This window comes from Zingiber officinale, chromosome 4A (genome assembly GCF_018446385.1).
Source record: "Zingiber officinale cultivar Zhangliang chromosome 4A, Zo_v1.1, whole genome shotgun sequence".
NCBI lineage: Eukaryota > Viridiplantae > Streptophyta > Magnoliopsida > Zingiberales > Zingiberaceae > Zingiber > Zingiber officinale.
The window spans coordinates 108631690-108658503 of NC_055992.1; positions in this window are offsets into that span (position 1 = coordinate 108631690).

The window sequence follows — 26814 nt, forward strand, 5'->3', positions numbered from 1 at the left end:
ATCTTAGAATTTTTTTTAAAAAAATTGACTTAGAATTGTTTCTTATGAATATTCACTTAGAATTTTTTTTAATTAGAAAATTTTTTTTGGGAATGCTGAGATAAGTTTTAAAACTTAAGTTTTTTTTAACACTTATGACTGTTATTATCTGAAAAATATTTTTTTTCGAACGAAAAATTCTGAAGAGTGTATTTACTTAAACATTATTTTACACATAAAAGTTCATGTTTGAATTGACTTTAGACCTGTTTATAACCCCAATTTTTATGTGATCAAAGGGAGAGAAGTATATTAAGTCTAGGGGGAGGTACTATAATAGTAGGTACTATAATACTATAATTTTTCAATTGAAAAATATTTGGACTTATTGGAATATAAATCGTTTTTATTGCATATGGTTACCCTAACTTAACTTGGGTTGCTCACATCAAAAATGGGGAGATTGTTGGAACCCCAAGGTGTTTTGATGTGATCAAATAAGCTAAGTTAGGTCCTGCGTTTGTTTAACCCTTGTGTCTAAGTGTGTAGGAGCTTAGGAACACAGGAAGTCGAGCGGAAGACGTGGCTAGCGAGAAGGACGGCACGGGAAAGAGCTGACGGGCTCGGTGCATCCGAGGGACGAGGTGTCCGCGGAAGAGTACACCGGTGGACGAGAAGAGCGTGCGCGACGCTCGAGGGACGAGAAACCGGGAAGGAAGGCAGCTCGAGGAGAAGGCCGGAACATGGGTTCGGGTGAGCCCTATTCCGGAAGGCCGAGATCACCCAAACTAGCGGAGCCGGAGCGAACAGACCCGAACCAAGATGAGCCGAACTGAGACAAGCTGAACCGGAGCAGAGAGCCTGGACCAGAGTCAACTTTGATGACTTGACAGGTCCGGGCGCCCGGACCTCCGGGCGCTAGGAACCATTCCGGGCGCCCGGGGGTTCATATTTGACCAAATCGAAGCTGATCGCGAGCTGACCGTTGGGGGATAAAATTTATCCCCCCGGGAGCGCCCGGAACCCATTCAAGGCGCCCAGACCAGTACTATAAATAAAGTACTGATCCGTACATTCAAAAGAACCAACTTGTAATCAATTCCTTCTGTGCTTTCAATTCTGTTCTTTTCATTTGTGCTGTCAACGTTGTAAAGAGGCTACTCCGCCCAGAGGAGAATCAGATAGTGCACTTACATTCCTTGGATTAGCAATCCCCTGATTGCAAACCAAGTAAAACTCTGGTGTCTGCTTTTCTTTACTTAGTCTCTTTTATTTATTTATTACAAGTGTTCATTATATAGTTAAAATCCGAGAAAGGTTCGAGTTTTATTTTGTAGGGAAATTCACCCCTCCCCTCTTGCCGGCCTGCAAAGGGACCAACAAGTGGTATCAGAGCTAGGTGCTTCAGGAGGACTAACCGCCGATCGAAGCAACAAAGATGGTCGGACCAAGCATTGTTCCACCAAAATTCGAGGGGAACTTCGCAGACTGGAAGCGTCGTATGGAGGTATTCCTAAAAACATATTTTGAAATTCGGTTTATTATGAAATATGGTTTTGTAGCTCCAAAAGATAAAGATGGAAAAGAAAAGGAAGAGAGCGATTGGACAAAGAAGGAGCAGAATGAGTCCGTAGCAAACAGCCGTGCGGAACATCACCTGCTGAGCGTGTTACCGCCTCAAGAGGTCAACCGCATCGGAAACTATTTATCTGCTAAAGAACTTTGGGAGAAGTTCTTGGAACTCCACGAAGGCACGTCCGAAGCGAAGCTCACTAGAAGGGACATCCTTCGCAACAAACTGATGAACATCCGTCTAGAGAAAGGTGAGAAAGTAGCCGGTCTACATGCAAAGGTAAAAGAACTAGTTACTGGTCTCGAAAACCTTGGTGAAACGGTAACAAACCGGGACACTATACGCTACACGCTCAACGCGTTTCCAAGAACTCCGGAGTGGACATCAATCGTCGATGCTTACTACATCTCAAAAGACCTGGAGGTAAGTACTTTAGAAGAGTTGTTTTCTACCCTTGAATTACACGAAACTAGATATGCAGATATATCAAAGGACACAACCCAGACTATGGCGCTGAACGCAACCAACAAGGATGAACCCGAGTCAGACTCCGAAGACGATCAAGAAGCGTACATGGTAAGAAACTTTAAAAAGTTTTTTAGATCTAATAAATTTAAAATGCAGAATAAAAAGAATCAAGGTAGAAGAAAGGTATGGTGCTACCAGTGTCAGAAGGAGGGACACCTAAGGGAAGACTGCCCAGAACTCAAGAAGGTCAAAATGAAGACACCCAAGAAACACAACCTAAAAGCAACTTGGGATGACACTTCTTCATCTGAATCAGAAGCTCAAGAATATGCGGGGATTGCACTGATGGCAAGCCACGAAGGACAAAGTACATCAGAACCCAGCATCGATGAAGGGGGAGCGACCTCAGATGGAAGTAGCGAAGCAGGGGGAGATTCAGGCTTCAAGTCTGATATGGTAAGTGAGGTATGCCTCTTACCCCCTGATGAACTTTACTTTGGTATCAAAGCTATGACTAAATCCATGTATAAATTAGAAAATAAAAATGCCAAATTAGAAAATGAAATTTTAGAAACAAAGAGAATTTTGGCAAAATCATGTCTTATAGAGGATTTTGAAAAATTGAAAATTGAAAATGAAAAACTAAAAGAAGAAATAGAAAGATTGAAAAAATCTAATGGTTCAAATATTTCTACTTTTAGAAATTATAAATGTTTAAATTGGTATTATAGATTTCATCAAAGTCAAATTAGAAATATATCAAAAATCTATATACCTAGGAAATACTTGGTTAATCCTGTAGGTAGGAACCTCTATTGGGTTCCAAAAACCTATTTAATTTAAAATTAAAATTAGACTTAGCATTTTCAGCAAGGAAATTAAACAACTAATTTCTTTATGAGGCTTTGTCTAAGGAAGTGGTTGTTGCTCCAATAACCAAGAAAGCCTAGTGCCTCGCCACGATCTGGAAGCCAAGTATCGAAATGAAAAGTTTAATTGATTAACTGAAAAAGTATTAATTTAAATTACTTAATGCTTTAAAAGAGTTATTCAATTTGTGTTAGAAAATATTTAAAATTTTTTTTAACTTAACTTAGAAATTTTTTATTATCTTAGAATTTTTTTTAAAAAAATTGACTTAGAATTGTTTCTTATGAATATTCACTTAGAATTTTTTTTAATTAGAAAATTTTTTTTGGGAATGCTGAGATAAGTTTTAAAACTTAAGTTTTTTTTAACACTTATGACTGTTATTATCTGAAAAATATTTTTTTTCGAACGAAAAATTCTGAAGAGTGTATTTACTTAAACATTATTTTACACATAAAAGTTCATGTTTGAATTGACTTTAGACCTGTTTATAACTCCAATTTTTATGTGATCAAAGGGAGAGAAGTATATTAAGTCTAGGGGGAGGTACTATAATAGTAGGTACTATAATACTATAATTTTTCAATTGAAAAATATTTGGACTTATTGGAATATAAATCGTTTTTATTGCATATGGTTACCCTAACTTAACTTGGGTTGCTCACATCAAAAATGGGGAGATTGTTGGAACCCCAAGGTGTTTTGATGTGATCAAATAAGCTAAGTTAGGTCCTGCGTTTGTTTAACCCTTGTGTCTAAGTGTGTAGGAGCTTAGGAACACAGGAAGTCGAGCGGAAGACGTGGCTAGCGAGAAGGACGGCACGGGAAAGAGCTGACGGGCTCGGTGCATCCGAGGGACGAGGTGTCCGCGGAAGAGTACACCGGTGGACGAGAAGAGCGTGCGCGACGCTCGAGGGACGAGAAACCGGGGAGAAGGCCGGAACATGGGTTCGGGTGAGCCCTATTCCGGAAGGCCGAGATCACCCAAACTAGCGGAGCCGGAGCGAACAGACCCGAACCAAGATGAGCCGAACTGAGACAAGCTGAACCGGAGCAGAGAGCCTGGACCAGAGTCAACTTTGATGACTTGACAGGTCCGGGCGCCCGGACCTCCGGGCGCTAGGAACCATTCCGGGCGCCCGGGGGTTCATATTTGACCAGATCGAAGCTGATCGCGAGCTGACCATTGGGGGATAAAATTTATCCCCCCGGGCGCGCCCGGAACCCCTTCCAGGCGCCCGGACCAGTACTATAAATAAAGTACTGATCCGTACATTCAAAAGAACCAACTTGTAATCAATTCCTTCTGTGCTTTCAATTCTGTTCTTTTCATTTGTGCTGTCAACGTTGTAAAGAGGCTACTCCGCCCAGAGGAGAATCAGATAGTGCACTTACATTCCTTGGATTAGCAATCCCCTGATTGCAAACCAAGTAAAACTCTGGTGTCTGCTTTTCTTTACTTAGTCTCTTTTATTTATTTATTACAAGTGTTCATTATATAGTTGAAATCCGAGAAAGGTTCGAGTTTTATTTTGTAGGGAAATTCACCCCTCCCCTCTTGCCGGCCTGCAAAGGGACCAACAAGTGGTATCAGAGCTAGGTGCTTCAGGAGGACTAACCGCCGATCGAAGCAACAAAGATGGTCGGACCAAGCATTGTTCCACCAAAATTCGAGGGGAACTTCGCAGACTGGAAGCGTCGTATGGAGGTATTCCTAAAAACATATTTTGAAATTCGGTTTATTATGAAATATGGTTTTGTAGCTCCAAAAGATAAAGATGGAAAAGAAAAGGAAGAGAGCGATTGGACAAAGAAGGAGCAGAATGAGTCCGTAGCAAACAGCCGTGCGGAACATCACCTGCTGAGCGTGTTACCGCCTCAAGAGGTCAACCGCATCGGAAACTATTTATCTGCTAAAGAACTTTGGGAGAAGTTCTTGGAACTCCACGAAGGCACGTCCGAAGCGAAGCTCACTAGAAGGGACATCCTTCGCAACAAACTGATGAACATCCGTCTAGAGAAAGGTGAGAAAGTAGCCGGTCTACATGCAAAGGTAAAAGAACTAGTTACTGGTCTCGAAAACCTTGGTGAAACGGTAACAAACCGGGACACTATACGCTACACGCTCAACGCGTTTCCAAGAACTCCGGAGTGGACATCAATCGTCGATGCTTACTACATCTCAAAAGACCTGGAGGTAAGTACTTTAGAAGAGTTGTTTTCTACCCTTGAATTACACGAAACTAGATATGCAGATATATCAAAGGACACAACCCAGACTATGGCGCTGAACGCAACCAACAAGGATGAACCCGAGTCAGACTCCGAAGACGATCAAGAAGCGTACATGGTAAGAAACTTTAAAAAGTTTTTTAGATCTAATAAATTTAAAATGCAGAATAAAAAGAATCAAAAAGGTAGAAGAAAGGTATGGTGCTACCAGTGTCAGAAGGAGGGACACCTAAGGGAAGACTGCCCAGAACTCAAGAAGGTCAAAATGAAGACACCCAAGAAACACAACCTAAAAGCAACTTGGGATGACACTTCTTCATCTGAATCAGAAGCTCAAGAATATGCGGGGATTGCACTGATGGCAAGCCACGAAGGACAAAGTACATCAGAACCCAGCATCGATGAAGGGGGAGCGACCTCAGATGGAAGTAGCGAAGCAGGGGGAGATTCAGGCTTTAAGTCTGATATGGTAAGTGAGATATGCCTCTTACCCCCTGATGAACTTTACTTTGGTATCAAAGCTATGACTAAATCCATGTATAAATTAGAAAATAAAAATGCCAAATTAGAAAATGAAATTTTAGAAACAAAGAGAATTTTGGCAAAATCATGTCTTATAGAGGATTTTGAAAAATTGAAAATTGAAAATGAAAAACTAAAAGAAGAAATAGAAAGATTGAAAAAATCTAATGGTTCAAATATTTCTACTTTTAGAAATTATAAATGTTTAAATTGGTATTATAGATTTCATCAAAGTCAAATTAGAAATATATCAAAAATCTATATACCTAGGAAATACTTGGTTAATCCTGTAGGTAGGAACCTCTATTGGGTTCCAAAAACCTATTTAATTTAAAATTAAAATTAGACTTAGCATTTTCAGCAAGGAAATTAAACAACTAATTTCTTTATGAGGCTTTGTCTAAGGAAGTGGTTGTTGCTACAATAACCAAGAAAGCCTAGTGCCTCGCCACGACCTGTAAGCCAAGTATCGAATGAAAAGTTTAATTGATTAACTGAAAAGTATTAATTTAAATTACTTAATGCTTTAAAAGAGTTATTCAATTTGTGTTAGAAAATATTTAAAATTTTTTTAACTTAACTTAGAAATTTTTATTATCTTAGAATTTTTTTAAAAATTGACTTAGAATTGTTTCTTATGAATATTCACTTAGAATTTTTTTTAATTAGAAAATTTTTTTTGGGAATGCTGAGATAAGTTTTAAAACTTAAGTTTTTTTTAACACTTATGACTGTTATTATCTGAAAAATATTTTTTTTCGAACGAAAAATTCTGAAGAGTGTATTTACTTAAACATTATTTTACACATAAAAGTTCATGTTTGAATTGACTTTAGACCTGTTTATAACTCCAATTTTTATGTGATCAAAGGGAGAGAAGTATATTAAGTCTAGGGGGAGGTACTATAATAGTAGGTACTATAATACTATAATTTTTCAATTGAAAAATATTTGGACTTATTGGAATATAAATCGTTTTTATTGCATATGGTTACCCTAACTTAACTTGGGTTGCTCACATCAAAAATGGGGAGATTGTTGGAACCCCAAGGTGTTTTGATGTGATCAAATAAGCTAAGTTAGGTCCTGCGTTTGTTTAACCCTTGTGTCTAAGTGTGTAGGAGCTTAGGAACACAGGAAGTCGAGCGGAAGACGTGGCTAGCGAGAAGGACGGCACGGGAAAGAGCTGACGGGCTCGGTGCATCCGAGGGACGAGGTGTCCGCGGAAGAGTACACCGGTGGACGAGAAGAGCGTGCGCGACGCTCGAGGGACGAGAAACCGGGAAGGAAGGCAGCTCGAGGAGAAGGCCGGAACATGGGTTCGGGTGAGCCCTATTCCGGAAGGCCGAGATCACCCAAACTAGCGGAGCCGGAGCGAACAGACCCGAACCAAGATGAGCCGAACTGAGACAAGCTGAACCGGAGCAGAGAGCCTGGACCAGAGTCAACTTTGATGACTTGACAGGTCCGGGCGCCCGGACCTCCGGGCGCTAGGAACCATTCCGGGCGCCCGGGGGTTCATATTTGACCAGATCGAAGCTGATCGCGAGCTGACCATTGGGGGATAAAATTTATCCCCCCGGGCGCGCCCGGAACCCCTTCCAGGCGCCCGGACCAGTACTATAAATAAAGTACTGATCCGTACATTCAAAAGAACCAACTTGTAATCAATTCCTTCTGTGCTTTCAATTCTGTTCTTTTCATTTGTGCTGTCAACGTTGTAAAGAGGCTACTCCGCCCAGAGGAGAATCAGATAGTGCACTTACATTCCTTGGATTAGCAATCCCCTGATTGCAAACCAAGTAAAACTCTGGTGTCTGCTTTTCTTTACTTAGTCTCTTTTATTTATTTATTACAAGTGTTCATTATATAGTTGAAATCCGAGAAAGGTTCAAGTTTTATTTTGTAGAGCAATTCACCCCTCCCCTCTTGCCGGCCTGTAAAGGGACCAACAAGCTAAGTTAGGTCCTGCGTTTGTTTAACCCTTGTGTCTAAGTGTGCAGGAGCTTAGGAACACAGGAAGTCGAGCGGAAGACGTGGCTAGCGAGAAGGACGGCACGGGAAAGAGCCGACGGGCTAGGTGCGTCCGAGGGACGAGGTGTCCGCGGAAGAGTACACCGGTGGACGAGAAGAGCGTGCGCGACGCTCGAGGGACGAGAAACCGGGAAGGAAGGCTTCTCGAGGAGAAGGCCGGAACATGGGTTCGGGTGAGCCCTATTCCGGAAGGCCGAGATCACCCAAACTAGCGGAGCCGGAGCGAACTGACCCGGACCAAGATGAGCCGAACTGAGACGAGCTGAACCGGAGCAAAGAGCCTGGACCAGAGTCAACTCTGTTGACTTGACAGGTCCGGGCGCCCGGAACCATTCCGGGCGCCCGGGGGTTCATATTTGACCAGATCGAAGCTGACCGTTGGGGGATAAAATTTATCCCCCCGGGGGCACCCGGAACCCCTTCCAGGCGCCCAGACCAGTACTATAAATAAAGTACTGATCCGTACATTCAAGATAACGAACTTGTAATCAATTCCTTCTGTGCTTTCAATTCTGTTCTTTTCATTTGTGCTGTCAACGTTGTAAAGAGGCTACTCCGTCTAGAGGAGAATCAGATAGTGCGCTTACATTCCTTGGATTAGCAATCCCCTGATTGCAAACTAAGTAAAACTCTGGTGTCTGCTTTTCTTTACTTAGTCTCTTTTATTTATTTATTACAAGTGTTCATTATATAGTTGAAATCCGAGAAAGGTTCGAGTTTTATTTTGTAGGGCAATTCACCTCTCCCCTCTTGCCGGCCTGCAAAGGGACCAACAAGTGGTATCAGAGCTAGGTGCTTCAGGAGGACTAACCGCCGATCGAAGCAACAAAGATGGCCGAACCAAGCATTGTTCCACCAAAATTCGAGGGGAACTTCGCAGACTGGAAGCGCCGTATGGAGGTATTCCTAAAAACAGATTTTGAAATTCGGTTTATTATGAAATATGGTTTTGTAGCTCCAATAGATAAAGATGGAAAAGAAAAAGAAGAGAGCGATTGGACAAAGAAGGAGCAGAATGAGTCGGTAGCAAACTGCCGTGCGGAGCGTGTTACCGCCTCAAGAGGTCAACCGCATCGGAAACTATTTATCTGCTAAAGAACTTTGGGAGAAGTTCTTGGAACTCCACGAAGGAACGTCCGAAGCGAAGCTCGCTAGAAGGGACATCCTCCGCAACAAACTGATGAACATCCGTCTAGAGAAAGGTGAGAAAGTAGCCGGTCTACATGCAAAGGTAAAAGAACTAGTTACTGATCTCGAAAACCTTGGTGAAACGGTAACAAACCGGGACACTATACGCTACGCGCTCAACGCATTTCCAAGAACTCCGGAGTGGACGTCAATCGTCGATGCTTACTACATCACAAAAGACCTGGAGGTAAGTACTTTAGAAGAGTTGTTTTCTACCCTTGAATTACACGAAACTAGATATGCAGAGATATCAAAGGACACATCCCAGACTATGGCACTGAACGCAACCAACAAGGATGAACCCGAGTCAGACTCCGAAGACGATCAAGAAGCGTACATGGTAAGAAACTTTAAAAAGTTTTTTAGATCTAATAAATTTAAAATGCAGAATAAAAAGAATCAAAAAGGTAGAAGAAAGGTACGGTGCTATCAGTGTTAGAAGGAGGGACACCTAAGGGAAGACTGCCCAGAACTCAAGAAGGTCAAAATGAAGACACCCAAGAAACACAACCTAAAAGTAACTTGGGATGACACTTCTTCATCTGAATCAGAAGCTCAAGAATATGTGGGGATTGCACTGATGGCAAGCCACGAAGGACAAAGTACATCAGAACCCAGTATCGATGAAGGGGGAGCGACCTCAGATGGAAGTAGCGAAGCAGGGGGAGATTCAGGGATTCAAGTCTGATATGGTAAGTGAGATATGCCTCTTACCCCCTGATGAACTTTACTTTGGTATCAAAGCTATGACTAAATCCATGTATAAATTAGAAAATAAAAATGCCAAATTAGAAAATGAAATTTTAGAAACAAAGAGAATTTTGGCAAAATCATGTCTTATAGAGGATTTTGAAAAACTGAAAATTGAAAATGAAAAACTAAAAGAAGAAATAGAAAGATTGAAAAAATCTAATGGTTCAAATCTTTCTACTTTTAGATATTATAGAGGTTTAAATTGGTATTATAGATTTCATCAAAGTCAAATTAGAAATATATTAAAAATCTATATACCTAGGAAATACTTGGTTAATTCTGTAGGTAGGAACCTCTATTGGGTTCCAAAAACCTATTTAATCTAAAATTAAAATTAGACTTAGCATTTTCAGCAAGGAAATTAAACAACTAATTTCTTTATGAGGCTTTGTCTAAGGAAGTGGTTGTTGCTCCAATAACCAAAAAGGCCTAGTGCCTCGCCATGACCTGGAAGCCAAGTATCGAAATGAAAAGTTTAATTGACTAACTGAAAAAGCATTAATTCAAATTACTTAATGCTTTAAAAGAGTTATTCAATTTGTGTTAGAAAATATTTTTAACTTAACTTAGAATTTTTTTTTCTTAGAAATTTTTATGAAAATTGACTTAGATTTTTTTATATAAAAGTTAACTTAGAGTTTTTTTTATATACTATTGCCTTATCATTTTTTTTTTTAAAAAAAAATCCTTAGACTTATTTATAACCCCAATTTTTATGTGATCAAAGGGGGAGAAGTATGTTAAGTCTAGGGGGAGGTACTATAATTTTTCAATTGAAAAATATTTGGACTTATTGGAATATAAATCATTTTTATTGCATATGGTTACCCTAACTTAACTTGGGTTGCTCACATCAAAAAGGGGGAGATTGTTGGAACCCCAAGGTGTTTTGATGTGATCAAACAAGCTAAGTTAGGTCCTGCGTTTGTTTAACCCTTGTGTCTAAGTGTGCAGGAGCTTAGGAACACAGGAAGTCGAGCGGAAGACGTGGCTAGCGAGAAGGACGGCACGGGAAAGAGCCGACGGGCTCGGTGCGTCCGAGGGACGAGGTGTCTGCGGAAGAGTACACCGGTGGACGAGAAGAGTGTGTGCGACGCTCGAGGGACGAGAAACCGGGAAGGAAGGCTGCTCGAGGAGAAGGCCGGAACATGGGTTCGGGTGAGCCCTATTCCGGAAGGCCGAGATCACCCAAACTAGCGGAGCCGGAGCGAACTGACCCGGACCAAGAGGAGCCGAACTGAGATGAGCTGAACCGGAGCAGAGAGCCTGGACCAGAGTCAACTCTGTTGACTTGACAGGTCCGGGCGCCCGGGGATTCATATTTGACCAGATCGAAGCTGATCGCGAGCTGACCGTCTGGGGGATAAAATTTATCCCCCCGGGGGCGCCCGGAACCCCTTCCAGGCGCCCGGACCAGTACTATAAATAAAGTACTGATCCATACATTCAAGATAACGAACTTGTAATCAATTCCTTCTGTGCTTTCAATTCTGTTATTTTCATTTGTGCTGTCAACGTTGTAAAGAGGCTACTCCGCCTAGAGGAGAATCAGATAGTGCGCTTACATTCCTTGGATTAGCAATCCCCTGATTGCAAACCAAGTAAAACTCTGGTGTCTGCTTTTCTTTACTTAGTCTCTTTTATTTATTTATTACAAGTGTTCATTATATAGTTGAAATCCGAGAAAGGTTCGAGTTTTATTTTGTAGGGCAATTCACCCCTCCCCTCTTGTCATAACTAGAGCTACTGAGATGAGGAAGGGGTGGTCCAGATCCCAAGGAGCGGAGTAGTGTCATCAGCTCAGTGTGTCGGGTCTGCCCGTCAGCTCGTAACTCGGAGACCTCTCGCCGCATGTCACGCTGAAAGTCAGAGTTCTCCTGCTGGAGACTCGCCATGGCTCTCTCTAGTCCTGTCATACGGTCGGCTAGAGTGCGGGGAGCGTGACGTGGTGCTCGAGCTGGGGGTGGTGGTGGAGCGGCCTCCTCCGGAAACAGTGCAAGAATGAACTCATCCTGCTCGGCCTCCCCCTGTGCGTCTGGATCATGATGGTGCTGTGCTCCCTCCGCCAAGACATGGTACCGTTGCCCTCATCTATGTGGATACTAGCTAGAGAGAAGTTCCTAGCTGCTATAACGTCAAACTCAATCATATAGCGAATGTCTCCTCTAGTGACATTAATGTCCAACGAGGACATATATGCTGTCAGAATATGACAGAAAGGCATGTGGACTCGTCTATTAGTCACGTATCCAACAGAGTAGATAATGGTGGAGAAGATATGTAGGCTAATGTCAATATCTAACCTATGACTCAGGGCATAGAGTAAAAATGAGTGGAATGGGCGCATCACGGCGATGTCCCGTGTAGTCAGTGGTAAAATGCAGAAGACTAAGACCCTATAAAGAGCGTAGTCCTGGACTCGAAGTTCTACCGACCTAAACTTGGTCACAGTAGGTACTCGCTCTCCCCCAAAAAAATACGAATAAATCGTATCAAGAGTGATATGTGAGTAGGGATCTCCAAATGGTAGATCCCCGGGAGGATAGCACAAAAAGGAACAAGTGGATGGACGTAACCCTAAAAACTCCCGGATCATCGTAGGGGATATCGTGATATCAGTATCCGCTGCCCTAGTAATATAGGTAAGGTCGTCTACTTTCACTAAGTTGTTGTAAAATTCAGCACACAGACTTATGTTTACCGGACTAGTGCATTCAACAAGGTTCCGTAAGTTATAGTGGTTTATAACCTCCATAACGGGAGCACACGAAACTAGGAAGAACGTTCTATCTATACATTTAGTCCTAATTGTCATATAAATAGTTGACTCAAACTTGATTCTAAGTTCATCTGTGGGAAACCTAGGGTCAGTACTAGCATTAGAGGGCCCAACACCAGTATTCTTTCGTTTCCTACTGTATATAAAAGAGACATTCTAAATGACAATATCAAGACAAATTTAAAGACTTCCAAGACAAGAAAAAAAATTTACTGAGGAGCCATCGTAAAATATAGAACTGATGACCTTGGTTGAGTCGCAGCAGCGTCTTCACCGCAAGAAAATTTAATTTTAGAGCACTCTCACACTGAGGTTCGGATAGAACCTTGGTAATAGTGAAAGGTTGTGGGGCAATTGTTGGGGGCGCCTGCTGCCCCCTATTTATAGGGAGCTCCGGGCGCTCGGAGCCTTTCCAGGCGCCCGGGGTTGATTTTGGGTGGGGCGCCCGGATTCCTTTCCGGGCGCCCCGGAAGGGAGTATCAGGGGCGCCCGCCCTTGGTTTTTGACCTTTTTTTTTTAAAGTTAGTTTAATATAGTTTTAAAAGTTAATTTAATTTTAAAATAATTTTTAAAGTTAATTTAATATAGTTTTCAAAGTTAATTTAATTTTAAAATAATTTTTAAAGTTAATTTTTAAAATAGTTTTTAAAGTTAATTTCATAATTTTTAAAATAGTTTTTAAAGTTAATTTAATTTAAAATAATTTTTAAAGTTAATTTTTAAAATAGTTTTTAAAGTTAATTTAATTAAAATGATTTTTTAAAGTTAATTTAATTTTAAAATATTTTTTTTAAGTTAATTTAATATAGTTTTTAAATTTAATTTAATTTTAAAATAATTTTTAAAGTTAATTTTTAAAATAGTTTTTAAAGTTAATTTCATAATTTTTAAAATAGTTTTTAAGGTTAATTTAATTTAAAATAATTTTTAAAGTTAATTTTTAAAATAGTTTTTAAAGTTAATTTAATTTTAAAATGATTTTTTTAAGTTAATTTAATTTTAAAATAATTTTTTAAAGTTAATTTAATATAGTTTTTAGAGTTAATTTAATTTTAAAATAGTTTTTTAAAGTTAATTTAATAATTTTTAAAATAGTTTTTAAAGTTAATTTAATTTTAAAATAATTTTTAAAGTTAATTTAATGATTTTTAAAATAGTTTTTAAAGTTAATTTAATTTAAATTTTAAATAATCGTAGTTCATTTTAATTATTTAATTCGAAGTTTAATTTAATTAATTTTAATTTAATTAATTTAATTCGAAATTTAATTTAATTAATTTAATTCAAAATTTAATTTAATTCGAAATTTAATTTAATTAATTTAATTCGAAATTTAATTTAATTAATTTAATTCGAAATTTAATTTTGATCCTTAGTCATCTCACCCGATCTAAGTTTTCAATCAGAAAATCCTATAATTTTGTGAGATGAGTTGGATTTTAATTATGGAGTTTGGTTTAACTTGTGTTAGATTCAGGTTTAGCTTTAGTCTCAACAAATAAACATTCTTCGGATAAACTTCTAAGCTTGGTGAGTCACTTGGACGTCATTAGAAGTAACCAACCTTTCGAAGTTTTCCGAATAGTTCTATCCACAGAGCTTAGTACTAAATCTTGGTCTAACTAGTTAGGATCCATTTAAGGGTAGCTTCGGTCAGTTCCATTTGGCCAAATGCACCAGATCGAAACCATATCTTTCTAGACATGCGATGCCCAAGTTTCCCTAACGTACTATCATCCAAAAACTTCACCAGTACCATGATTCAAATTAAACTTGGTCTCTTTTTAACTAATCCTAATTACCCTGCCGGGTTAGTTAGTTTTGGAGGTGTCAGCTATTCTGGAGCCTCCCCCTGAATTATTGGCCTTTAATTTAAATTTTCGTTTTAGGTTTGTGTCGATTTCTTTTATAATTATAATTAACTTGGTAATAATTTATATTTTGTTTAAATTTTGATTTCTTTGATTTGTATTTTGGTTTTTGATTTGGTTTATTCGAGTTTATATAATATATTTTTTCTTTAGGTATGTAATATTGATTAATTCCTACTTGCGTGGTCAAACACGCTTTCGGAACCCAAGCTTGATTAGTTGATTTGAATTGGGTTATTAATGATTTAAAGGTTTTATTTGAGTTCGACTTGTATCCAAGTCCGGTTTTATTATAACATGCTTTTTGATTGTTCAGGATTAAGTCTAGATTTTTTGATCTTGTAGTGAATTTTTCTAGTATTTCTTTTAAGTTATTAATTTCTGATTTTAATGATGAATTCTCTTCAAGTATTAGATCTTGAGTTGGATTTGAATTTTTTATTTGTTCCTTGAGGTCTTGATTTTCCTCAAGGAGTGATTTGTTTTCATTTTCTATTTTAATTAACTTACTATTTAAGCAGGAAATAATTTTAAAAAAAATTTTGTTTAAATTAAAATATACCTCATCCGGGCCTTCGGAAACGAGTACGGACTCGTGGCTTGATTTAGGTTCGGACCCGTCTTCATCTCCCGACTCGTCTTTCGTCTCAGCTTCGCGGGCCATCAGCGTGAGGTGGCTCTGGTGCTTCTGCTCTTCTACCTCCGATTCGTCCGAGGAGGAGTCGTCCCACGTTGCTTTGAGGGCCTTCTTTTTGGTTGGCTTCGGTTTGTCGAATTTTAGTCTTGGGCATTCATTCTTGTAGTGCCCCTTTTTGTTGCATCCGAAGCAAGTCACATTCTTTTGTTCCGCGGGAGGACTGATCTTTTGAAGGTCCTTTTTGCTGAAGCTCCTTTTTCTCCTGGTGTGTTGGTTGCTACTCGGAAAACCTAATGGTTCCACTGTATAAAAATTTTATATAAAGGTCTGAACCTTTTTCCTAGCTACCATGTGTTCTTTTAAATTAAACTTGGATCGCCTGCGGAACTTAACACGTTTGATCCAAATTTAATCTATTTATTCTTTTAGGTTTTGACTTGGATCTCCTGTGGAACTTAACACGTTCGATCCAAATCACCTAGGTTATTAATTCCATTAAATATTAATTTTCAAAATTAGTTTCCAGTACTGACGTGGCGAGGCACATGGCCTTCTTGGATATGGGAGCAACCACCACCGACTAGACAAAACCTTTTAAGGAAAACTAATATTTAATTTCCTAAAATAACTTTAGGTCAACCGAAAAGAACAATCAAATCACAAGGAAAACAAAAACAAAAGAACATTACATCGAAAATAAATTCGAAACACTAAAATCGTATGCCTCTTGTATTTGATATTATTTCCAAAAATAACTAGTATGATGCGGAAAGGAAAAATACTAGTTATACCTTCTAGAAAGACCTCTTGATCTTCTACCGTATTCCTCTTCTAACCTCGGACGTTGTGTGGGCAACGATCTTCCAAGATGAGGACCACCAAAGCACATTCTTCTCCTCCTTGCTAGGTTCGGCCAAATCAAAAGCTTCATCAAGGATGAAGAAAAACACCAACCAAACTCCAAGGGATGAAAGCTTTCTCTCCTTCTTCTTCTTCTTCTCCAAGTAGTATCCGGCCACCACAAGAGCTCCAAGCAAGAGAGGGTTTCGGCCACCACAAAGAGGAAGAGATGAAGAGAGGATGGCCGGCCACAACACCAAGGAAAAGAGGGAGAGAATAATAGAGGTTGTGTCTCATGAAGGCACCCCAACCCCCTCTTTTATATTCCTTAGCTTGGTTAATAAGGAAATTTAATTACAATAAAATTTCCTTAATTTTTCTAGACAATAAATTATTAAGAAAAATTAAATAAAATTTCCTAATCAATTTATCATGGTCGGCCACATCAACAAGATCAAACAAGACAATTTCAATCAACAATTAAAATTCCTTATTTGTCTTTGGAAATTTTTAAAAAATAAAATTTCCCTTTAAAATCCCTTCATGGTTGATAAAAGAAATTTCTATAATTTTAATTTTTCAACATGTGAATAATTTTCAAAGAGAAAAAATAAAATATCTTTCCTATCTACAAATAAGGAAAGAGATCTAATCTCTTTTCTTAATCTTTTGTAGAAGAGATATTTTAATTTTAATTCTCTTCAATAAATTATATCTTCCACATAAGAAAATTTTAAATTTAAAATTCTTTTAAATTTAATGGGCGTCGGCCACCTAAGCTTGGGTTCAAGCTAGGGCCGACCACCCATGAACCAAGGCTTGGCCGGCCCTAGCTTGAACCACAAGCTAGCTTGGCCGGCCCCCTTATCATGGGTATGAAGGTGGGTATAGGTGGGTATAGTACTCTATAAATAAGAGGTTACGATAGGGACCGAGAGGAGGAATTGGTTTTGGTCTCCCGATAAAATTAAACATCCCGTGTTCGCCCCGAACACACAACTTAATTTTATCAATAATAATTCATTCCACTAGAGAACTATTATTGAACTACCGCACCAATCCCAAATTATATTTTTGGGCTCCTTCTTATTATGAGTGTGTTAGTCTCCCTGTGTTTAAGATGTTGAATGTCCACTAATTAAGTGAGTTACTGACAACTCATTTAATTAATATCTTAATCCAAGAATAGTACCACTCAACCTTATCGTCATGTCAGACTAAGTCCACCTGCAGGGTTTAACATGACAATCTTTATGAGCTCATCTTGGGGACATTATCAACCTAGATTACTAGGACACAGTTTCCTTCTATAATCAATAACACACACTATAAGTGATATCATTTCCCAACTTATCGGGCTTATTGATTCATCGAACTAAATCTCACCCATTGATAAATTAAAGAAATAAATATCAAGTATATGTGCTTGTTATTATATTAGGATTAAGAGCGCACACTTCTATAATAACTGAGGTATTTGTTCCTTTATAAAGTCAGTATAAAAGAAACAACCTCAAATGGTCCTACTCAATACACTCTATGTGTACTAGTGTAATTATATAGTTAAGATAAACTAATTCCTAATTACACTATGGCCTTCCAATGGTTTGTTCCTTTCCATTTTGGTCGTGAGCTACTGTTTATAATTTATAAGGTACTGATAACATCCTCTTCTGTATGTGGCACCACATACTATGTTATCTACAATATAAATTAATTGAACAACTACAACTAAATGTAGACAATTTGACCAAATGTGATTCTTTATTCAAAATAAATGTTTACAAAAGCTTAGGCTTTCAGTATACACTCTAACAATCTCCCACTTATACTAATGACTAAGTTGTCTTATCTTCTGCCATACATCCGATTCCCATTCCCTCCACATGCCGATCGAAAACTTTTGCTGGAAGGGCCTTAGTGAAAGGATCTGCCAGGTTATCTGCTGATGCAATCTTGGCGATGACAACTTCTCCTCGCTTCACGATATCTCGTATCAGGTGGTACTTGCGCTCTATATGTTTACTTGCCTTATGGGCTCGTGGTTCCTTCGAGTTTGCAACTGCACCACTATTATCACAATAAATTGTGATGATTTTGGGCAAACCAGGAATCACATCTAAGTCCATTAGAAAGTTCCTGAGCCATACTGCTTCTTTAGCCGCCTCAGAGGCTGCTACATACTCAGCTTCCATGGTTGAGTCTGAAACGCATTTCTGCTTAACACTCCTCCATGCAATGGCTCCACCTCCCAAAGTAAACACATAGCCTGATGTAGACTTACTGTTGTCCCTATCTGATTGGAAATCTGAATCCGTGTAACCCACAGGGAGCAAATCGTCTGCTTGGTAAACTAGCATATAATCTCTAGTGCTTCTCAGGTACTTTAATATATGTTTTACCGCAGTCCAATGTCCTTGTCCAGGGTTACTCTGATATCTGCTAACCATGCTCACGACAAAACAGATATCAGGTCTCGTACATAGCATTGCATATATTAGGCTTCTTACAACCGAAGCATAAGGAACTGCTTTCATGTCCTCTATCTCCTTTGATGTCTTCGGAGACATCTCTTTAGATAGAGCTACTCCATGCCTAAAAGGTAAGAAACCTTTCTTAGAATCCTGCATGCTAAAACGAGCAAGGATTGTATCTATATATGAAGCTTGGGACAGACACAACATTATTTGCTTGCGATCCCTTATAACTTTGATCCCAAGAATGTGTGCACAATCTCCTAAGTCCTTCATATCAAATTGTTTGGACAACCATACCCTTACGTCCGATAATACCTTGACATTTTTGCCAATTAACAAAATATCATCTACGTATAGTACAAGACATACCACCACGTTTCCTTTACACTTCTTGTATACACAAGACTCATCCGGACACTGAATAAATCCATATGACTGGATTACTTCATTAAACTGGATGTTCCAAGACCTTGAAGCTTGCTTTAGTCCATAAATGGACCGATTGAGCTTGCACACTAGATGCTCTTTGCCTTTTTCAATAAACCCTTCTGGTTGCTTCATATGGATGTTCTCTTCAAGACTTCCATTAAGGAAAACTGTCTTGACATTCATTTGCCAAATCTCATAATCCATATGAGCAGCAATAGATAAGAGTATCCGGATAGACTTAAGCATGACTACCGGTGAAAAGGTCTCCTCATAGTCGATTCCCTCTTTCTGAGTGTACCCATTCGCAACAATCCTAGCTTTGAAGGTTTCTACTTTCCCGTCTGTCCCTCTTTTCCTTTTGTAGATCCACTTGCATCCAACGGCTTTTACACCATCAGGTGGTTCTACAAGCTCCCAGACCTTATTAGAGTACATAGACTCTATTTCAGAATTCATTGCCTTTTGCCAAGATGCTACATCTATATCTTGGAGTGCTTCGTCATATGTTCGGGGATCAGGTTCATGTTTACCTAGGATCAAGTCCGAAGACTCTCCTAAAAACATGAATCTTTCAGGCTGCCTTACAACCCTCCCACTACGACGAGGCACTGTCTATGGTTGCGTGTCAGTCTCTTGTGGTACTTCATCTTGTACTGTTGGTACTGAAGTAGACGTATCCTCTCTAAGTTCTTCTAAAACAACTTTGCTACTGGGCTTGTGATCCATTATATAGTCTTCTTCTAAAAACTGAACATTGGTGCTAACAATGACCTTCTGGTCTTTAGGACTATAAAATAAACCACCTTTCGTTCCTTTGGGATACCCCATAAACACGCGAACTTCTGTACGAGATTCTAACTTATCAGCATCTGGTTTCAGCACATGTGCTGAACTACCCCAAATCCGAATATGTCTTAGACTGGGCTTTCGCCCATTCCACAATTCTGTGGGAGTAGAAGAAACTGATTTAGAAGGTACTAAGTTCAGAATGTACACTGCTGTTTCCAGAGCGTATCCCCAAAACGAATTTGGTAATTCTGAATAACTCATCATCGATCTAACCATTTCCATAAGAGTCATATTCCTTCGTTCTGCCACTCCATTCTGTTGGGGTGTACAAGGTGCAGACAGTTGGGATTGAATCCTGGCCTCTGATAAGTAATTCATAAACTCTCCTAAGAGGTATTCGCCACCACGATCAGACCGTAATGTCTTGATACTTTTACCTAGTCGTTTCTCCACATCAGCCTTGTACTCTTTGAACTTATCAAAGCACTCGGACTTGCGGCACATTAGGTAAATATATCCGTATCTTGAATAATCGTCTATAAAAGAGATAAAATATTCAAAACCACCTCTTGCCTGGACAGACATAGGACCACACAAATCAGAATGAACTAATTCTAACACTTCTTTGGCTCTATACCCCTTGGCCTTAAAAGGCCTCTTGGTCATTTTACCTTCCAAGCAAGATTCACAAGTTGGAAAATTTTCCAACTCTAATGAACCCAAAAGTTCATCGGCTATAAGCCTCTGAATCCTACTTAAGTTAATATGACCAAGCCTTAGATGCCAAAGATATGCTTGATTCATTTCCGAAGGTTCTTTTCTCTTATTAGAGTTAGAAAATGAGTTATAAATTTCCTTGTTTTGCTTTGTGGGAGAAATTAGATTTAAAGTATACAAATTGTCAACTAATGCACCAGAACAGATAATCACTTTATTTCTCTTAATAACTACATCGTTACTAAAGGAAACTGAATATCCATCTAAAAACAGTTTAGAAACTGAAATTAAATTCTTTCTAAAACTGGGTACATAAAGATAATTTTTTAAAACCAAATTTCTATTTCTATTAAAAGATAAGTAGACGTCTCCCACTGCAGCAGCCGCCACCTTAGTAGCATTGCCCATGTAGACGGTAATCTCTCCTTCAGTTAGTCGTCGGGTTTCCTAGAACCCCTGCAAGGAATTGCAGACATGATCAGTGGCTCCCGTATCTACACACCAGGTGCTGGTAGATAACACCGCTAAACATGTCTCAACAACTAGAGCATGAGATATACCTTTGTTGTTCTGATTCCTACGAGGACAGTCCGCCTGCTTGCAAATGAAGCACTTGCCCTTCGGCTTCTTTATTCCAGCTTTAGGTCCTGTACTCTGAGATTTATTCAATTTCTTTGCTGAACCAACTTGATTCTTCTTCTTCTTTCCTTTCGGTTTAGAAGTAGAACTATTTTCAGCATAGTGAATATGAGAATTGTGACGAAACAATCCTTCTGCTGCCTGAAGTTCTGTCAGTAGTTCCGCTAATGAATATACCCTTTTGTTCATATTGTAATTCAGACGAAATTGCTCAAAACTTCTAGGTAGTGTTTGGAGGATCATATCGATCTGGGTTTCCCCATCAATTTCTCCACCAAGGATCTGTATTTCGTTCAGATAAGCCATCATCTTTAGGATATGATCCCTCACAGGAGTACCCTCTTGCATGGTGGCTGTCATTATCTTTCTCATGGCTTCTTGTCTAGAAGCCCGATCCTAATGACCAAAGAGTTCCTTGAGATTATATCATAAGCTGTTGGTAAATCTTGATGCTGATGTTGCAATACATTTGACATTGAAGCCAAAATGTAACACCGCGCCATCTCATCTGCCTTTACCCATTTTCTATGATATTCAATCTCCTCTTGGGTAGATTCACCAGTGGGTGCATCAGGACAAGGCTCAGTCAGTACAAACTTATAACTTTCAGCAGTAAGAACAATGTCCAGGTTCCTTTTCCAATCTATGTAGTTAGGACCAGTAAGTCTATTCTGTTGTAGTATGATGGACAGTGGGTTGAAAGTCATCCTAAGAATTACAAATAACTTTTGGTCAGAACTCTAAATTTAGAATAATATTGATTCCTCAAACAATACTATTTTAAATTAACCAACACCTCAAAACACCGTGAATTTTGTATGCCACTATAGTGTGGACGTATACAAATTCAACATTTGTAAAAGGAGAGTTTTAATCCATTAATTTTATTATCTTGTCAACCTAACTTTTTGACAAATAAAATTAATAGTTGGTATCCTTTGATCACACGAATAATAGCAGTGACTCCGATGGGGAGGATACTATTAAACGTGCCTAAGTGTATACCATTACTTGACACTAATTCCATTAATAAGATTGTGCCCCTTCCAATGGGGAAGATCACACGCTCTTTAATTAACTTCCTATAGTCATCCAAAATGGAAGTTTATTCTAGTGATCCACAAACAAGCTCATCCGATATGGAGGAAGGCACTCAGAGCCAACGCGCAAGCTTGTTTGCATCGCTTACAAACCAGTAATGGAGACCGTGGAATTTATTTAAAATCCCTCTCCCACTTAGTTATTTATAAATGAGGAATTTTAACTATGCTAGCCTACTAAAACTATATACTAACATACACACACAGCACAATATAAAAGCAATAAATAGAAAATATAATTTTCAACTATTATGGCTTTTATCTATGGTTGTCCTCCGTGTGTTGTCATCCCAAGCTGCTGCCATATTTGGCCACCGCCACCGGGTCTAGATGTCGCATCCATCTTGCTCCTTGTTCCGCTGCGCCTCTGGTCCTCAAAAGGTTCCACGCCTTGCAAGATTCGATCCGCAACATAAATAGAATTTTACATTTTTTGATCCTATATTCCTCGAAGGAATGTACATGTAAACTAGATCGAACATAAAATAAAAATTTACATCCATCGATCCTATATTCCATAAAAGGAATGTACATGTAACTAGATCAAAAATAAAATCATAATAAAAACTAAATACAGCTCCTGCTGTATTTTATAATACAATCATGCACACACATATAATTGTCCTTGACATGTCCAAGGGTCCAATCACACACATAAAGAAAACTATAAGTCATAATAGTTGGATCCTGTATCCACAAAGTTAGCACATCCTACTATTAACCTGCCTAAATTATGTATGGCATGTGCATAATTAAACTAATACCAAATACACAGAGGCAAACCCTAGCTCTGATACCAATTGTTGGTTGCTACTCGGAAAACCTAATGGTTCCACTGTACAAAATTTTTGTACAAAGGTCTGAACCTTTTTCCTAGCTACCATGTGTTCTTTTAAATTAAACTTGGATCGCCTGTGGAACTTAACACGTTTGATCCAAATTTAATCTATTTGTTCTTTTAGGTTTTGACTTGGATCTCCTGCGGAACTTAACACGTTCGATCCAAATCACCTAGGTTATTAATTCCATTAAATATTAATTTCCAAAATTGGTTTCCAGTACTGACGTGGCGAGGCACATGACCTTCTTGGATATGGGAGCAACCACCACCGACTAGACAAAACCTTTTAAGGAAAACTAATATTTAATTTCTTAAAATAACTTTAGGTCAACCAAAAAGAACAATCAAATCACAAGGAAAAGAAAAACAAAAGAACATTACATCGAAAACAAATTTGAAACACTAAAATCGTATGCCTCTTGTATTTGGTATTATTTCCAAAAATAACTAGTATGATGCGGAAAGGAAAAATACTAGTTATACCTTCTAGAAAGACCTCTCGATCTTCTACCGTATTCCTCTTCTAACCTCGGACGTTGTGTGGGCAATGATCTTCCAAGATGAGGACCACCAAAGCACCTTCTTCTCCTCCTTGCTAGGTTCGGCCAAATCAAAAGCTTCACCAAGGATGAAGAAAAACACCAACCAAACTCCAAGGGATGAAAGCTTTATCTCCTTCTTCTTCTTCTTCTCTAAGTAGTATCCGGCTACCACAAGAGCTCCAAGCAAGAGAGGGTTTCGGCCACCACAAAGAGGAAGAGATGAAGAGAGGATGGTCGGCCACAACACCAAGGAAAAGAGGGAGAGAATAATAGAGGTTGTGTCTCATGAAGGCACCCCAACCCCCTCTTTTATATTCCTTAACTTTGGTAAATAAGGAAATTTAATTACAATAAAATTTTCTTAATTTTTCTTGACAATAATTAATTAAGAAAAATTAAATAAAATTTCCTAATCAATTTATCATGGTCGGCCACATCAACAAGATCAAACAAGACAATTCCAATCAACAATTAAAATTCCTTATTTGTCTTTGGAAATTTTTAAAAAATAAAATTTCCCTTTAAAATCCCTTCATGGTTGATAAAAGAAATTTCTATAATTTTAATTTTTCAACATGTGAATAATTTTCAAAGAGAAAAAATAAAATATCTTTTCTATCTACAAATAAGGAAAGAGATCTAATCTCTTTTCTTAATCTTTTGTAGAAAAGATATTTTAATTTTAATTCTCTTCAATAAATTATATCTTCCACATAAGAAAATTTTAAAATTAAACTTCTTTTAAATTTAATGGGGGCCAGCCACCTAAGCTTGGGTTCAAGCTAGGGTCGGCCACCCATGAACCAAGGCTTGGCCGACCCTAGCTTGAACCACAAGCTAGCTTGGTCGTCCCCCTTATCATGGGTATGAAGGTGGGTATAGGTGGGTATAGTACTCTATAAATAAGAGGCTACGATAGAGACCGAGAGGAGGAATTGGTTTTGGTCTCCCGATAAAATTAAGCATCCCGTGTTCACCCCGAACACACAACTTAATTTTATCAATAATAATTTATTCCACTAGAGAACTATTATTGAACTACCGCACCAATCCCAAATTACATTTTTGGGCTCCTTCTTATTATGAGTGTGTTAGTCTCCCTGTGTTTAAGATGTCGAATGTCCACTAATTAAGTGAGTTACTGACAACTCATTTAATTAATATCTTAATCCAAGAATAGTACCACTCAACCTTATCGTCATGTCGGACTAAGTCCACCTGCAGGGTTTAACATGACAATCTTTATGAGCTCATCTTGGGGACATTATCAACCTAGATTACTAGGACACAATTTCCTTCTATAATCAACAACACACACTATAAGTGATATCATTTCCCAACTTATCGGGCTTATTGATTCATCGAACTAAATCTCACCCATTGATAAATTAAAGAAATAAATATCAAATATATGTGCTTGTTATTATATTAGGATTAAGAGCACACACTTCCATAATAACTGAGGTATTTGTTCCTTTATAAAGTCAGTATAAAAGAAACAACCTCAAATGGTCCTACTCAATACACTCTAAGTGTACTAGTGTAATTATATAGTTAAGATAAACTAATTCCTAATTACACTACGACTTTCCAATGGTTTGTTCCTTTCCATTTTGGTCATGAGCTACTGTTTATAATTTATAAGGTACTGATAATATCCTCTTCTGTATGTGGCACCACATACTATGTTATCTACAATATAAATTAATTGAACAACTACAACTAAATGTAGACAATTTGACCAAATGTGATTCTTTATTCAAAATAAATATTTACAAAAGCTTAGGCTTTCAGTATACACTCTAACATGGTGAACATTTTTCTTACCAAGTTCATTAGGTATTCTTCGTCTTCTGAATCTTGACCGGAATCCTCTTCAGATTCAGACTTGCTCTTCTTTTCTTTGGATGAGCCTGCAAATAAAGCAATACCTTTCTCGGCTCCAACATTAGTTTGTTCATGTAATTCTAACTCACAGAAAAGCTCGTCTAATTTTAACTTAGATAGATTTTTCAAAATTTTGTAGGCATCTACGATCGATGCCCACAAGCTATTACAAGGAAAGGCATTTAGTGCATACCTTATTAAATCTCTGTTTTCCATCTGGTGGCATATCGCGTGGAGTCCGTTGAGGACGTCCTTGATTCTCGCATGCAGTTGACTTGCCGTTTCCCCTTCCTGCATTTTTATATTAAATATTTTATTTAAAAGTAGGTCTCTTTTTGTTACCTTTGCATCGCTCGTTCCTTCGTGTAGCTCGATCAGTTTGTCCCACGATTCTTTAGCGTTCTGATGCGGTCCGACCCGATTCAGCTCTTCTCGTGTTAGGCCGCAGTGTAGCGTGTTGATTGCCTTGTTTTCTGTTGATGCCTTTTTCCTCATGTCCGGAGTCCACTGTTCCGAGTCTAGTGGATTTCTGGAGTTGTCGACTAGAGTTCGGTACGCCTTTATGACGCTGAACCATTGATCGTAGTCTGTCTTTAGGTATACCTCCATTATTTTCTTCCAGTACGAGAAGTCATCCCCGTTGAATAGGGGAGGACGTACTGTACTAAAGCCTTCTAGTTGAGACATCCTGCACACAAGTAAACAACGAAAAAGAATATCCCAAGACTTGGTCTTGGATTAGCAGTGCGGAAAAAATAATAGGAGTATCTAAATTAGTGTTGCACCAATATAGATTTAATTGCAACGAAGAAAAATTCCCAAATTAATAATAATAATATCAGATTAGAATTAAGCATAAAACAAAAAGAAAAAAAATATTTTCACCCCCTGTCTGATTGGTGGTTGCACCAAATCAGAGCGGTACCTGCTCTGATACCACTTGTTGGATCGTGAAACGTCGATAGAGGGGGGGGGTGAATATCTATTCGAAAAGACAACGTTAAAAAGAGTTAAGCGTAGCGGAATAAGAAAAACTTAGACAAATGAACACGGTGTTTTTTACTTCGTTCGGAGCCTGTGATGACTCCTACTCGAAGGCCCGTACTCCGTGAGTACTTTCGTTGGGCAATCACTAGCAGTTCAAAAATTATTACAATTTAAAGTACAGGAATGCTAATGAAAATAAAGCAAATACCGACAAGAATTAAAGAAAAGGAAAGGAGCGTATTGTCGGATCTTTGTTAGCATCGCAGGAGCACAGAGCAGTAGAGCAAGCAGTGGAAGACTCTCTTTTCATTGTTGTTATGAAGCTCCCCTCTGACCCTCCTTTTATATGAGGCTCGGGGCACCCCGGATCCCTTCCGGGCGCCCTGGTGGGACGTGGTAGGTCCAACCATCAAGCTCCACGTGGCGACGTGCGAGTTTGGATAAAACTTACCTCCGGGCGCCCGGATCCCTTCCGGGCGCTCGGACCTCCTATTTCCAGGAACTCCTTCTCCTGCAAAATAGAGTTAGTTCGAGGCAAATATATATCTTGTAAAATAGATTGTTAGCACAATTAAAGTTCAACAAAGTAATAGCAAAGAGTATGACTTAGATTCCGTCTTTCCGAGACCGGAATCTAGTCACGATCTCGACTTAGATATC